Genomic DNA, 14,705 nt, shown 5'->3' with positions numbered 1-14,705 from the left:
ATTTCCTAAAAACAGGGATGGTAATACATTGTAGGTTGCAAGTTAAGATTACTTGGTGCGGGTTAAAAAGATACTTGAACCCATCAACTCATCATATATATTTACTTTTTTAAAAAATTATTTATAATAAATCTTTTTTTTTAAATTCTTGATTGAAACTTAAAAGTAACAAGTAGAGGATATAAACATATCTTTAATTTTTTTTAAATAATCCATGACAGGATATTCTCAGCTCTATTTTCAAATACGATTCTAAAATATAAAATGTGTACTGTATATCCAATTTTGTGTAAAGAACCAATGGCGTTTTAGTTTCATACTCCTGTCTTTTTCCGTAAGATACAAATTATTATATTATTTAAATTAAACGAGTCGGCCAAAATTTTAAGATAATAAATATGTAACAATGCCATCTATTTTTTTCTTTTTTAAAAAAACACCATTTCTAGAGAGTGAAAGTGACGGGATTAATGCAGTGACGGTGAGACTGACCGCAATCATGGGAATAAAAAATTGAAAATGATACTATTTCAGACAAATCATTAATGTCTCCTACAAATAAATAAAAACAGGTGATTCCAAAAAAAATCTTATATATATGATAATTATTTTGTATCACTCTCTAATAAATATGAGATATTGTTAATTTTTTGAAGAAAATGATAATTAGTGACACTATTAACGGGATGAGAAATTGTGAAAGTGATTTTTATTCCAGAAAAGAATACAAAAGTTAACGAGTTATCAGATTTTATTTAAAAAATAATTTCACCAGATATGATAAATTTTAATAAATCTATTTTAAAATATTTTATGTTGATAAAATCCTTCCTTCCATCCCAAATATAAGACCTCATTAGAGTGTTTATTTTAATTTTAAATATAAGATATCAATTTATTTTTTTTCTAACTCATTCCTATTGATTGCATACATGAAATGAGATTTTCATTAGTGAATGATAATTAGAATAATGTTTTAAATAAAACAATATAGAATTATTATAAATATTTAATTTAATTAATATTTTAATATTCACATATTAATTATTTAAAGCGTATATTTAAAATGGGAAATAATGATGAACAAAATTTTAGCTACAAGATATCATGTCACACAACCCGCGGGCGCTAGGACGGAGGACGGAGGAAACTGAAAAATGAAATTTTGGGCCTGGACTTGGGCTGATATAACAAGAAGAAGTCCACTTTTTTCTGTATTGTTGTGAGAATGCATCTCATAAAAAATGTGATTTTAAATTGATAGAGGGGACATTTGAGTAAAAATCAACCCATAATTTAAAAATAATTTTATGGTATATGAAATAAGTATGAAAAATTTTTTATCTTAATTTATATGAAAACAATTTTTTAAGTGCTGTTACTTGATACCAAACATCTTCACAATCAACTATGTACATAAATAATAAGTTTTTCAGTTTAACTTGCTCCTTCAAATTATTTATTTGATTATTAAATGGTAGCTAAATAAAAGGTATAACAGTTGTTTTCTGAAGTAAAGGTTAAAGCCAAAGCCTTAGCTCCTTCAGTTTTTAATTTTGTTAATATATTCGTTATAGTTCTAAATATAAGTCATTTTTAACTTTTGGGTTAAAATATTATTTTTAATTCCTGAAATTTAATTTGATTTTGATTTTGATTCTTAAAATTTAAAATCAATGATTTTGATTATTGAAACCATGTTTTAGGGATCAAAAACACCATTGTAGAGACCAATTAAAAATTTAGATACACCACAATAATGCCAAACTTCATGACTAAAAATAATATTAACTCGTAACTTTTTTCCAAAAAAATATTATCCTTTAACTATTTTACTCAAGTTAATCATCAAAATGACATAAAGCAAAACTAAAATAAAAATGAGGTTACTATAATATATTATGAGCAAGGAAAAATAAAAACAAATACAAGTATTCATATAATATATGATTATGAATTCAGGCAAAAAAAAAAAAGATATGAATATGAACTATCCAAGCATAATACTACTATTAAAATAAAACAAAATAGATATATAGTACACCGTCTAGTAGTTTTAACAGCTAATCAGGTCTTGACAGTTGAAACCTAATCCTAATACATTAAAGTTCTCACACACAAACAGATTTTTTTTTTGTTTTTTAAAAAAAAGGAACTTTGATTTGGGAATTTGTTAGGTAAATTGGTAAATAAAGACTTCCTAATATGTGAAATTACGATTTGGACCTTTAATTTGAAAAATGATAAATAAAGACCCGATTTCATATTGTAATGTGAAATTTTGATGAAATGTGTTAAACGAAAATCTAGACAATACAAATATACCATTCAGGTCTACATCTGTATTAGTCTTTCTCAGTACCCCGTTCACAATACCGGCCAATCTGGAGGTTTCAAGAATAACCTGCATGATCCAATAGCGCCTTGAGTAAAAACATACATAGCTTAATGCAAATCTAAAAACATACATGGCTCGATATCATATTAAAATTTATAACATTTCCAAATATGCACAAATTAATGTGGATTACTATGAAAAATTAGCCATATTATTCATAATTATGATTTATGAACAAAGGGTGCAATTTGTTATAGTTATATTGTGTGTGTATTACAACAGTCATTCCTCAAAATCATTTTGGTTACACATGGGTATTCTTTAACGGAGGTAATCCCCATTACAAATTTGGCAATTTCACCCAAAAAAAAAATTATATTTTTTTTAATTTTTATTAACATTACATGAGTTTTTTATTTTGCAAACTTACATAAATTTTCTCCCAATAAAAATAAATTGTACAAACCTTTCTTTAATCTGTTTCAAATTGCGTAAAGTTTAGTTTCCTTTGATTTTTTAGGCTCATATAACATTTCTTTAACATACATGGTAAATTCTAAAAGAATATCTTTGTGTCGATTTTAAAAAAAAAAAACTCTAATTTTCTCATATTTGAGCAATGTTCGTAACATTTCTCACAATAAATGACTACATATGTTGTCAAATTTATGAAAAATTCTGTTTAATTGAGTTAAATTTAGATATTTTATTATTTTTTATTTAGTACTTATAAATAATTACAATTTTTATGATCCTTTTTAATAAATATTATTTTTTGTAAGTCTTTCTTTTAAATTTTCCCTACCTCATATAGTTTGTTTTTTTATTTCTCTAGGATTTTAAATCTCAACTGTTTTAACATGATTTAATGATGAAGTGGCAGGTAAAAAATTTGAAGACGTTCTTCACTGATTGGTATGTTTGTTTGGCCCAACGAAAAAAAATTTTGATATGTCCATTTTGATTTTAAATATAAAATTTTTAATATAATTTTCTTCCTAAATTATAATCTTTTAAAATTATCTTTACTAATTAATGAGGCATTTTAGAATAAGCAACACATTTCTTTTTATCTCGTGGAAAACAAAAAAAACACTTCTTTTTTTCCCCCTCTCTCTCCTCTCTTTTAACAATACCATTTTTTTTTTTAAATGATGAGGTTAACTACTAACAGCAGTCAGATATAACGAGGAAAAAAAGTTTAAATCCCCATTAAAATAGATACACTTCTGATAATATTTTAAATAGAATCAGCTCGTGCCCATAAAAAAGAATAGTGAATTCGTGGTTAAAGAACCTTTTTTCGGGGCAAAAAGATGGGCTTAGCCCAATTGCATTACGCCCAAGATAGCTGGGGATCAACTCCCACACATTCTCATGCAACCGGAAAGCAGCAAATCCCGTTAATGACACGGATAAGCATTTAAAATAGCACAACAGGAAGTCCTTCCTCAGTAAGAGTATCTTTTCTTGTCTTGGAATATATTACCTTCTGTCCTTAATATAAGACTCTATTTGACTTCTATTTAGGTCCTAAATATAAAATCCCAATTCATTTTGTCTCTCATATTACTTAATTTTTTCCAAGATAGTCCTTCTAATAATTATAGTTATAGTCAATACATTTGATTAGTAAGGATATTTTAGAAAAGACAACACTTGTTTAGGACAAATAACTAACTCAACTTGCTTTCTTAATCTCCTCAAATTAGTCAAACTGGCTTTTATAATTAGGACCGGTAGTAATAAGAAGCTCCCAATTGAACCCCAAAAGTGTCAAATCTGCAAGGAAATCAGACTGCTATTAAGTGAAGCTTCCTTTTTGAGCAGCATATCAACGAGTGCATTAGAATCTGACTCAACACAATGACTTCGCCAAAATCCCAAGCCACACGTTCAAGAAACTTGCTTTGTCAGGATTCACACAGCCTTCTTTATTTCCTCGGATAATAACTTGACATCCTCATCCTCTTGATAGTACAATCACATCAAGAAATCCGTAACCATAGCGTTCGAATAACTGATGGACTGACCTTGCCTCGAAGGATGATGACTCTCGGATTATTGAGGAATTCTTGTTTTTTATGACTGAACTTCTCCAGTGGGGAAAAGTTCTCTGGATGTGGTGGAAGTTGGACCCTGCCTGAGAATCTCCTCATTAAGAATTGATATCCTGACTTGTTTCTTCTGATATACAAAACACAGCAAGCAGCTGTTTTAATTGCTTGCTTATTTTTTTTTTTTTAAGAGTTTTCTGTTTTATTTATTTTTTCTTCGAATCTTCTCTGGTTTTCTTCAATTTTATCCGTTTTCTCTACTTGTGCCCTAGAAGTTTCTTCCTTACTTTCTTGTGCTCTTTTTCCTTTCCATTCTTTGTCTCCATTCTAGAAATTCTTGTTCTTGTTGTTTGTCTTTCTTTTGGACAGTAGGGTGTAACCTCTCTCTCTCTCTCTCAGAAACTCAGAAAATAGCAGCTGGAGACTGGAATAATCGGACAAAGATTTCTCTTCTTGGATAAGCACACAAACAATTTCACAGAAAACAGAGGTACATGAGATGGGCAGTGCTCTGTTTTTGGCCCCCGGAGCTACACTGACTAACCCTTTTTATAGGCTCGATTAAGAGCTAACCATGGTTTTATAGCTCAACCACAATTATCACAAAAGTAACTCTAGTCAATTCTTATCTCTAATTACCGCCCCAATTCATTTAACTATTCCTAACATTTGAATATAAAATTTTAATTTAGTTTATTTTTTATATTTACTTTTTTTTTAAAGTAATTATTATTATAATGGTTGTACATGTTAAAATATTCTATCAAATAGTAGTTTTAGTTAAAACATAAAATTAGTAAGGATATTAAAAAAAATAGTAGTTTTAATTAAAACAGATTTTTTTTTTGTTTAAAAAAAAAAAGAAACTTTGATTTGGGAATTTGTTAGGTGAACTGATAAATAAAGACTTCCTAATATGTGAAATTACAATTTGGACCTTTAATTTAAAAAATGGTAAATAAAGACCCGATTCTATATTGTAAATACTCCTCCGGTCCTTATTATAAGACCCAATTTGACTTTTTATTTGGTCCTAATTATAAAACCCAATCCATTTTCTCTTTTATATTTATGCATTTTTTCCAAGATAATCCTTTTAATAATGATAGTTTTAGCCAATATACTTAATTAGTAAGGATATTTTAGGAATAACAACACTTATTTATTATAAATAACCAACTTAACTTACTTCCTTAATCTCATCAAATAAGTCAATTGGGTCTTATAATTAGGACCGGAGGAGTATAAAATTTTGGTGAATGTCTTAAACGAAGATCTAGACAATACAAATATACCATTCAGTTCTACATCTGTATTAGTCTTTCTCAGTACCCCGTTCACAATGCTGGCCAATCTGGAGGTTTCAAGAATAACCTGCATGATCCAATAGCGCCTTGAGTAAAAACATACATAGCTTAATGCAAATCTAAAAACATACATAGCTCGATATCATATTAAAATCTATAACATTTCCAAATATGCACAAATTAATGTGGATTACTATGAAAAATTAGCCATATTATTCATAATTATGATTTATGAACAAAGGGTGCAATTTGTTATAGTTTATATTGTGTGTGTATTACAACAGTCATTCCTCAAAATCATTTTGGTTACACATGGGTATTCTTTAACGGAGGTAATCCCCATTACAAATTTGGCAATTTCACCCAAAAAAAAAAAATTATTTATATTTACTAACAGCAGTCAGATATAAGAAGGAAAAAAAAGTTTAAATCCCCATTAAAATAGATACGTTAAATGATAATATTCTAACTAGAATCATCTCGTGCCCATCAAAAAGAATAGTGAATTCGTGATTAAAGAACCTTTTTTCGGGGCAAGAAAGATGGGCTTAGCCCAATTGCATTACGCCCAAGATAGCTGGGGATCAATTCCCATACATTCTCATACAACCAGAATGCAGCAAATTCCGTTAATGACACGGATAAGCATTTGAAAAATAGCACAAGAGAGAAGTCCTTTCTCAGTAAGAGTATTTTTTTCTTGTCTTGGAATATAACTAATAAGAAGCTCCCAACTGAACTCCATGAAGTGTGAAATCTGCAAGGAAATCAGACTGCTGTTAAGTGAAGCTTCCTTTTTGAGCAGCATATCAACGAGTGCCTCAGAATCTGACTCAAGAATGACTTCGCCAAAATCCCAAGCCACACGTCCAAGAAACTTGCTTTGTCAGGATTCACACAGCCTTCTTTATTTCCTCGGATAATAACTTGACATCCTCATCCTCTTGATAGTACATCAGACCAAGAAATCCGTAACCATAGTGTTCGAATAACGGATGGACTGACCTTGCCTCGAAGGATGATGACTCTCGGATTATTGAGGAATTCTTGTTTTTTATGACTGAACTTCTCCAGTGGGGAAAAGTTCTCTGGATGTGGTGGAAGTTGGACCCTGTCTGAGAAGCTAGGGCTAACCTCAACTACTTTCTTGCACAAAATTCTCGCTTAACAACTGAGTTGTCAAGTCTTTAATCTCGGATATGTTCTTGCTCTGAGAGGATTCTCCTCTAGAGACTTTATTGGTTTTAATTGGAGGTTGAGAACACTCCTTTACGGGAGTTTTTCCCTCTTCTGTATTGGAGGACTGACAATCCCCTCCTCCAATGAGAGGGTTGAGAATCTCCTCATTAAGATCTGATATCCTGACTTGTTTCTTCTGATATACAAAACACAGCAAGCAGCTGTTTTGATTGCTTGCTTCTTTTTTTTAAAAAAGAGTTTTCTGTTTTATTTATTTTTTCTTCTAATCTTCTCTGGTTTTCTTCAATTTTATCCGTTTTCTCTTCTTGTGCCCTAGAAGTTTCTTCCTTACTTTCTTGTGCTCTTTTTTCTTCCATTCTAGAAATTATTGTTCTTGTTGTTGTCTTTCTTTTGGACAGTAGGGTGTAACCTCTCTCTCTCTCTCAGAAACTCAGAAAATAGCAGCTAGAGACTGGAATAATCGGACAAAGATCTCTCTTCTTGGATAAGCACGCAAACAATTTCACAGAAAACAGAGGTACATGAGATGTGCAGTGCTCTGTTTTGGGCCCCCGGAGGTATACAGACTAATCCCTTTATAGGCTCGATTAAGAGTTAACCATGGTTTTATAACTCAACCATAATTATTATAAAAAAACTCTAGTCAATTCTTATCTCTAAATTACCGCCCCAATTCATTTAACTTTTCCCTCTTGTTTAACACTTAAATATAAAATTTTAATTTAATTTATTTTTTATATTTACTTATTTTTTTTAAAGTAATTATTATTACAATGGTTGTACATGTTGAAATATTCTATCAAATAGTAGTTTTAGTTCAAACATAAAATTAGTAAGGATATTAAAAAAATACTTATTTATTACGAATAACCAAATTAATAACTTTCTTGATCTGCTTAAATTAATCAATTAGTTCTTATATTAAGGATTAGAGATAATATTTTGATTAGATTAAGGGAGTGTTTGTGTAGAAATTAAACCATAGTTTTAAAAGTACTTTTACGGTATACGAAATAAATATGTGAAAGAGTATGTCTTATTTTATGAAAAAATGCTTTTTAAAAACACTTCTACTTGTTGCCAAACCCCTCTAAAAAAAATTAGTTAAATTAGATAATAACAATAAATATAATCTTTTTTTTTCCAAAATATCCTTTAGTTATTTCTTATCTCTAATGCCTTTCCTCACGTGGCTCTTACAACATGTATGAATTGTTTTTAATAATGCATATATGAATTCAATTCTTACTTTCACTAATTTTTATTTTCTTTTGCCCTCACTTTGACTAATTTTTGTTAAATTTTAAGTTACATGTATAATCCGTCAACATGATGGCTTAGCTAAGTACATATCATTCAAAAGGCGCAATTTAATTTATTTTAACTGATTTTATGCTGTAGTAAATAAACATAAGAGAGGAATTCTGTCTTATATTTTGATCTCGGAAGTATACATGATTGCTGCAAGTATGAGGACTTTTTTTCAGTAATTTATAAGTACTTTTATATTATGAATTTTTTTTCAAATATAGAACCAACCCATCAAATTTTATTATGATATAATATACCTATTTCATTATTAAATCATGAAGTAGTAAAAAGGCAAAAAAAAAAAAAACCTGTATATGAAATTATTATGTAACAGTTGAGTTACAGGCATTAATAATAATAGCATGTTAATTCATTTATTTTATTTGATAATTTGAACAGAGATGTAGGGAGTTGATTAGTTTGTGTCTCCTTTTCAAGAGACTCGTTCAATTAAAAAACTAATTAATGGTAGATGCTACTTTCGGCTTTTATCTGACAACTAATTAATTAAGATCAAGGTGATTGAGATTTTGTTAAAGATATTGTGATGATATCCAAAAGAGGGAGACAATCACGTGGCCTCAAGTAACATTTTCAAAAGACAGATTTAATTACATATTAATCCACATTCCATGATCATCCAAAGATGAACAATTAAAGTTTGATAAAGAAAAAGATATCCAAAAAAGAGATGAACAACAACAATAACAAGCCTTATCCCACTAGGTGGGGTCGGCTATATAAATCACATGACGCCATCGTATTCTGTCAACAACCCAATCCTTAGATATATTATTGACTAGAAGGTCTCGTTCAATGATTTCATTAAGCGTTTTTCTTGGTCTTCCTCTGTCCCTTTTTATGAGACTTCATCTTGTCACATCATCTTGTTAATTGACGAGTTAATACGTTAGGATATAACTTAATTAAAAATCATTCTTTAGGTTTTTCTAAGCGTAGAGTTGTAAGTTCAGATTCACTGTAAAGAGTTTGCCGAGTGTCTGAGTTATGATTTTAAAAAAAAAAGTAAACAAAGTCAAACAGTAAGAAATTGAAATTGTATTTGAAACTCTACATCAACAAGATATTATATATCAGTTCTGAATATGTAATTAATTAAAAGTTTGTCTCATACGTGTCATTAATATTAAATTTTATTAATACACATTCATTTGTTATTCGGTATTATCAAATCAGAAACAAGTATTATCTGGCTTATCAGAGGTGGCACTCTGCTTGATTTTATTCTTATCATTCACAAGTTCAAATCACCAATCTTATTCAAAGAGAGTCAAGTTCTTTTCATTCAACCCAATAATTACTATCTAATTATACTTTATATGGTCTAAAAAATTTTCAAATTTCGTGATAATATAATAAAGATGAGCATGAGTAGGAATCAATATATATATAAATACTCTTCCACCAAAGTTAGCAGCTTATATGGCTTATTGATGGCTCTCCTCACAAAATACTGTTCACAAGCCTCTTGATTGTTATCTCGGGCTGCGTTTAAGTTGGCTTTTTGTTGTTCATGTATCTGACTAAGGAAAGTACATATCATGTAAGCAGATCAAAAGTTTAAAATTCAAATACTATTCAAGTCCCGCCTTATACATTGTTCTTTTCTTGGGTTCAAATTTGAGTATGAATCTCGACTCATCTGGGTTTCAATATTCTACTCAAACCCTCTCCGTTATCTCTTCTCTCAGCTTTCCCTCCAAAAATTTCTTCTTCCACCACCTATTCTTCATTGATTCCTTTATCTTCTTTCTTCACAGGGTCCTTCCTCTTCCGCCAGGTGAGATGAAAAGAATGTATTATGCTACGTGCCTCATGGAGTATTTTCAACTTTGAATCGCTGATCTGCAGCCTCATATCTCTCATTCTAAGTTTCAATGTTCATATTTCCTCCCCTACATCACGCCTCAACCAGCCTTCCGTCATCAATTTCTCTTCTTCTCTACTCTCTCTTCATTAGTTTTTACTTCTTCTTCACGGTCTCCTTTACCTTCTTCCACTTCTAATCAATGATTTCATGGTTTCTTGCAGGTCACAGCAATGGGAAGGGAGAGAAGAGAGGGAGAACTACCGTCGAAAGAGCAGAGACGGATAGCCATTGGTTCCTTTTCCATTGTCTTTATGAGAAGCCAGTAGCCGTGGGGAGTTTGAGACAGATTTGTTTATGTTTGTCAAGGTTATCATTTTTACCTTCCAACCCTCTTTCTCATGATGATTCTCAAGATCTAATTCTTTTCGTTTTTCTCAAAATTTTAATTGGACAGACTGTGGGCAGATCTCACTGTGTTTATGAACAGTCATCACAGGGGGATTTTCTATTTTTAACAGGAGGCTATTAAAGCTCTTCAATCGGTAAGCCGGCTTAGATCTATGGTTGCAATATTTTTCATTTGTTTCTCTCTCTTCTAGCCGAGTAAAATGTTGGCGGTGATTCGGTGAATAAGACTCAAGAGTAAAGTCTGAATGTGTTGGTTTGTGTAAGGGAAGAACAATGGGGGAAGAGTCCATTGCTCAACTAAGATACTTTGCTCAAGGATGAGGGTATTCATAATGTTTGATTCTTCACATTTCTATGACTTCGATTTTGTTGAAGATACATATCTATGTTTGGTATTAGAAATTATTCCCATTGATTCTAAAGCTCATTCTTGATGGCTCCATATATTAATTTCGTTGGGTTGGTTTGTCCGTATGATTTTAGCATGGTGAGGGTGTTCTGGAAAACTTAGTATGACTTATAGGGAATGTATTAGTATCATTTAACAGTAATTTGTCTATTTCCATGGGGTTTTAATAGAAACCTTTGATCTCTTTTATGGAGTTGAAGTTGTGGAGGTAAATGCTTTCTTCCAAAATGTATTTTAGTATGTACAATTTCTTTCCTTTTCATTTTATGTAGTTTTGAGTTTGTTTTTCTACTGCACTTCAGGTAAGAAACTCAATGCTTTGACCACATTTTCATAATATAAGATGTCATTGTTAAACTTGCTATTACTTTCCATCAATAATACGCTGATATCATGCAATAATACTTGGTATGTATGAAAAAGTGTTTATTTCCTTTTATTTTCAAGATTTTGGAGAAATTTTTTAAAAAATGATTGCAAAGTCTTTAACCATTTTACGGGTTTTTGGGTTCTAATGTAAACTTGTATGCAGTTTAATTGTGGATGTGAGAATTGATAAAAGGCAGTTACCTTTTGACAAATCTTCTCAGGAAATTATTTATGTTTAAATGTAAGTCTGCTCTCTTCTCTTCTTTTAGGGCTTGTGTCATGGTTTATGATTGGAATTTATGTTATTGGTGGTCAGGAAGGTGATTTTATGGCCAAACTTGGCCCACCTATCTTCAAGTGTTCATGCATACTAGAGGTAAGCTGTGGGCAAAACCCTCTGTTTTTTCCTCCCCATTTGATCTTATGGTGATAATTGGTAAACCCAGTGCATGCATTGGTTTGTTTTTTCTCTTCTCCAGAGAGAATGGATACTATACATGATTGACCTCCTTGTAATGTTTAACCATTATAAATTGCAATTAACCACATTTCCATCCATTCCCAAAGTTTGGCTCACTGATTCATTTTATACTGCTAGCTTAGGCGGTGAATACTGATTTTTACATGCTGGATGATGAGACAAAGTGGAAAGTGATGCCTCCCATGCCAAAATAGAACTCACACATTGAATTTGCTTGGGTGCTTGTGAACAATCCTATAGTTATTGTTGGAGGCACAACAGACCAAAAAGATTGTTTGAAAAGGAGAAGCAATGCAGTTTAACTTGAATACTCTGGTATTGACTGCTCTCTTATAGAGCACTTTGGAAATATATTTAGTGTCTGCGTATGTGTTAATATTTTGTTACGAATGTATATATTCCTTCATCTGTTTAGTGCTCATTTTAGTATTTTTTGGGTATCTTCATCTGGCACTAGGATCTAGCTTGCAAGGGGGAGACCAACATGCTCCGTTGTCAACTTTTGTTTAAATAAACTAGGATGTACTTATTACAGTCCCTGTTTTGTTTAAATATAGTTTTAGGACACCTGTACTTTTTTTGAGTTTATATTCTGCGGGGAGAGATAGAAACCACAGACTCTAATTGCAAGTTAGAGAGCATCATACTCTGTTGTTAGTTTTTGTTTAATTGCATTGTTTTGTCAGTTTTGCAGACGCAGTCAGTGATTGGGAAGTTAACTTACCGTGTGAAAAGCACTTTAGTTGGATTTTGGAATGGATGACTATACTTCACTTTCGGACAGCAAGACAAGGCGCCAGATGATCCCTCTCCTAAAAAGGTCATTGGAGAAATATGGAGAATAAAGTTGAAATTGACTCTTGAGCATTTGTGATTGATTATCGAATCTTTTTTCACTTTTATGCATTGTCCTGGCTGTGTAGCCTATGCTTTCTCCTAACAAAAAGGAAGTGAAGCACTTATTCTTTTTGGCATTTGAATGTTTATTTATCGGTGTATTCTCAGTTCATTTCCTTATATTTTAGTTTACTACTGTTTATCCCCAGGAAACATGAATAATTTTTTGAATATGATCTCTTGCTTATGTCCATTTGAAATGATGGTGGGTAGCAGATATATGCTTGGGTTAGGTATGTATGATTGTTATTTTAATGATTAATTTTTGAAAAGTTAAAAAGTTAATTAGTTGTTTACTTATCTCAGTGATCAGATTTTCATTATTATCAAAGCTTGACAAGTTTAAAAACATTCAATTAACTCTACTCTTCAGTACAAATTCAGTCAGCTAAAGTTGTAAAGGATAGCTTGATATGTGGAGTAATAGTTTCATGATATATTTGGTTCGATGTTAAAAATGATCATAATTATAGTTTGATAGTTTTAAGTGTAAAACTAAATATGCACTTTATTCTATATGGTGGAGGTACAGACATTCATGATATTATAAAATCTGAAGTATTTACTTGTGATTTAAATTTTAAAATCTTGCTTGCAGCATGGACATGATTCCGGTTCCCCCCCTCTTCCAATGCCTATCTAAGCTTCTGTCATGCATATATCATCTGCAGCTTTTTTCTTGTGTATCGAGTTGGTGGTGAAGGACTCGTAATTGATATATACAGGTTGCCCAGAAAAGCTATGCTATATCTTCCATAGGTTTGAGTAGCCATGATTTCAAAAGATGTTTCTTGTGTTTGTAGGCATTTCTGAACCCTCCTTTTTCCAACGTTGTTTGTCCATCATCTTCTCTTAGAGAAGATGCATTTTGATAATTTCTCTATTGATGATGCAGAGGCCGCATAAAAAAAATATATATTTGGTTAGAAGCTTTCCTTTCCAAGATATTTTGAAGGACTCATGCAAAATATTTCTGGGTTAGTCATTTGGTGATATGTGACTTTGTTGCCGATTTTGTTTTATATATTCTTGCCTAACCGTCTTGGAGATATAAGTTTGACTCTGCAGACAAAACACGAAGGATAAAGTCATGTGCTGTGTGCAGTTTGGAGATGCAACATTTAGGAGGAAACCGTGGGTCCATGTGTAACATAATATGAAAGATGGATATGTCCTTACTTTGCAGAAGTTCTGTAACAGAAAGCTAATTTGGAATATAAATGTCACATGAAGAATAACAATTTAGTGGTTAGTATGAATAACAACCCCATTTTACTTTTACCGTTGTGCATTTGGATTTGAGGCGGGAGGATGGACACGAAAAAAAATTAATAATCAGTTAATTGAATGTAGATTATAATTCTGAATTAATGACATATTGTCAATAAAAAAATTACAGTATAAAATTAAATTAATATTCTCCTCCTTTCTTGCTTTCATATGTAACAAAATGAATCCTAATTCTTATCCAATTGTCCAACTTTCCAATGAACATATACATGATCCTGTTAATAATGCAACTAAGCCTAATAGATTTTTAGAGGACTTGCGTGGCTCAATGTCAATCAAATACATTTTGAAAAGAAATGCAAGACTAAATGTGGTGGCATATGTCCATAACAGAACACAGTGCATGCGCATTAATTCAATCAGCATTATATTTATTTATATAACAGCATAAAAGATTTTAGCTCAACTATATTTGTATATATTTTTAAATGGACAATACTTATATTAAATTACTTATATGTTATATCAAGTTATTAATCATATATGATCAGGTATCTTATTTTTGAGATATTAACATTTAATAGCATTTAATTATAAATTCAAATGAAACAAAAATAATTACACAACTTTGTTTTCTTAGAGAACTTGACATAATAAAAATAAGAGACTTGACCTAAAATTTTCCTTTTTCAAATCACCCATCACTATCCAAAGCTCCTTTCTAACAAGACAGTACCGGCTGCAGCATCGATGACCTCTCAATATGTTGAAATGTGAGTTTAAAATATATGTAACTTATGAAAAGGTATGTAACTTTATAAACTTATAAAATACGGAATCCATAGTAGGTCTTATTTATTGTGATGT

At 30.9% G+C, this 14,705-nt stretch overlaps 2 long non-coding RNA genes across 4 annotated transcripts; both read left to right on the top strand.

Moving 5' to 3' along the window:
• Positions 1–10,017: 10,017 nt before the first annotated feature.
• Positions 10,018–11,967, top strand: LOC114734713 (uncharacterized). 2 transcript variants are annotated; one of them, XR_003739199.1, is made up of 4 exons: positions 10,018–10,105; positions 10,266–10,335; positions 11,032–11,069; positions 11,834–11,967. It is a non-coding gene; the product is annotated as an uncharacterized LOC114734713 (long non-coding RNA). The 2 variants fall into 2 exon arrangements; XR_003739198.1 differs by lacking the exons at positions 10,018–10,105; positions 10,266–10,335 and adding an exon at positions 10,513–10,586.
• Positions 11,968–12,001: 34 nt separating this feature from the next.
• LOC114734712 (uncharacterized) lies at positions 12,002–13,825 on the top strand. Of its 2 annotated transcripts, XR_003739197.1 has the most exons (4): positions 12,002–12,026; positions 12,398–12,531; positions 12,758–12,841; positions 13,677–13,825. It is a non-coding gene; the product is annotated as an uncharacterized LOC114734712 (long non-coding RNA). The 2 variants fall into 2 exon arrangements; XR_003739196.1 differs by lacking the exon at positions 12,002–12,026 and having other exon boundaries at positions 12,301–12,531.
• Positions 13,826–14,705: the final 880 nt, after the last annotated feature.

Source organism: Neltuma alba, unplaced genomic scaffold (assembly GCF_004799145.2).
Source record: "Neltuma alba isolate B1F8T4 unplaced genomic scaffold, ASM479914v2 tig00013130_pilon, whole genome shotgun sequence".
Taxonomy (NCBI): domain Eukaryota; kingdom Viridiplantae; phylum Streptophyta; class Magnoliopsida; order Fabales; family Fabaceae; genus Neltuma; species Neltuma alba.
This window is presented reverse-complemented; position numbering and strand designations above follow the sequence as displayed.